Genomic DNA, 2,215 nt, shown 5'->3' with positions numbered 1-2,215 from the left:
TGTGTATATATTTTGTAAGCTAGATAGTTCAGGCTATAATTTTCCAAAATTAAATGTCAATCTTTTGAGCTCTAGCTAAGCTACTTTGAAAAGTAATGTGAGTAACACTATGTAATATACTCTCTTTTTTATATATATATAAATGGATACTATTAATACCAGTATCATTTGTATATCAAAATTATAGAGCTACAACAGAGTGAATAGATCAAGATACCTGAAATACAATATTGTTGGGCTCATGTTGGTTCAATATGTAGGCGGAATACAATATTGTTGGGCTCATAATAATAGTGAATTATAATGTTGGGGCACTAAATAAGTGTATCCGCGCGTATACAATTATCTCTGTATTGAAATACACTATATTTGTGGGCTTAATTATAGTGAAATATAGTGTATTTTGTGCACTTAATGAGTATATTCACGCATATACAAAATGTTTTAGACTAAGAAATTGGATTATGACAGATTGGAGAAGGAAATTTCAGGATCATTCAGAACGCAGCCCAAAAGTTTTCTAATTGGGCTTCATCAGCCCAACAGTCCTTAAACTTCTACTCCCTTCGTTTCAAAAAGAATGTCTCTATTTCCTTTTTAGTTTGTTTAAAAAAGAATGATCCCTTTGTTTTTTTGACAACACCTTAACTTTAACTTCCCACGTGACATGTTTAAGACCACAAGATTAAAGGGCATATTGGTACATTTGACATGACTTTAATTTAAAACCACAAGATTAAAAAATCTTCTTTCTTTTCTTAAACTCCGTTCCAAGTCAAACCAGGTTTAGCATCCCCTATTCTGGTTTAGGGTTTGTTTGGTATAAAATTTAACAAATTCTGTGGAAAAAATTATGTTAACTAGAAACAATTTCTTAGACCATTTTCTAGTGTTAGTATTAGGTGACTATAGTGGATGAGATATATATAGTTAATGATGATTTAGGTTTTAATAATAATTTAGGAAGGAGCAAAGATTGAACAGTTGTGTGGGAATATATCTTTGTGTAGTGTTGATCTAGGTAATTCTTGAACATATTTCGATTATGTTTAACTATTCAACATCCGAAATTGATTGGTTTGACTAATCTGGATTAATATTGCGTAAATCGTTAAAAGTAAGAGTTTCTCTATTCGAAAAGTTTAAACTCAAAACCTCTAATTGAAGTTGATGAATTCCATTCATTCACCACACCCACAACTTCACACACTTGGATAAGTTTCAATTTTCTATGGGCCTTTATTTGTTCTTGGTTGGGCTTCAATGAGAGACAAGTTATAACAAGTTTAGTGTGTAAAGATGGTAATGTAGAAATTATTTCTGCTTATAAATGTCAATATCAATGAAAAAAAAGATATACATATGATGAGTGTGAGGGATCTTCAACACCCACCCCCCCCTCTTTTTTTTCTTCCTTTTTTTAGGTTTTAATCCATAATATAAGTATTAATATTAGTATTCTCATTTTACTAATCCTACTGAAATAATACATATATTTATTCTGGAAACAAAAGAAACAAACAATCAAACAATATATTAATAAAATCAAGTATGATGTCAAGAGTAAATGCGGTGCATATGTTATAGCCTTATTTATTATTTGAACTCAATAACTTTGATTTAAAAAAACTTCAAAATCATGTATACGTATTAAAGATTTCACGGAAAATACAAATAATAAATTTCAATTTATGCAAGGACTATGGTAGAATATCGAACTCAAGCCTATAATGGGTGTGTTCAGTATGAAAGAAAAATATTTGCTCTAACAAATTAGTGTGTGAATGTCTATATTGTTGTTTATCATGTATATCTTTAGGCTAAAGTTTTGTGCTTCACTTTGATCAATTTCCCATGTGTTTGGGTAAAGAAATTTATGCTTTTGTTAGAGGATTACATTGGCTAGTTGAAGTAGAATCCTGAAAAGAGTAAAAGCAAATTGCATCTTTAAAAGTTTTATTGTAAAGTTTATAAAGAATATATTCTTGAGGCATCTTTTTCTGTACTCATTCTTTAAGCTGCAAAATTTGATTGATTAAGTGGCTAGGATTTAATCTCTTAGGTTATAGTAATTAATTGTCTTATATCCTAAAATTGCTCATTGTGATTTTTACTCCCTTGAGAATATATGATATTTAATAGGTCGAAAATCTATTAATTTACCACCACCACCTCCCCATCCTCTAATATCTACAACCCCCCCCCCCCCCCCCCC

Source organism: Solanum pennellii, chromosome 4, assembly GCF_001406875.1.
Source record: "Solanum pennellii chromosome 4, SPENNV200".
Taxonomy (NCBI): Eukaryota; Viridiplantae; Streptophyta; class Magnoliopsida; order Solanales; family Solanaceae; genus Solanum; species Solanum pennellii.
The sequence above is the reverse complement of the archived record's forward strand: the minus strand, read 5'-3'. Positions refer to the sequence as shown.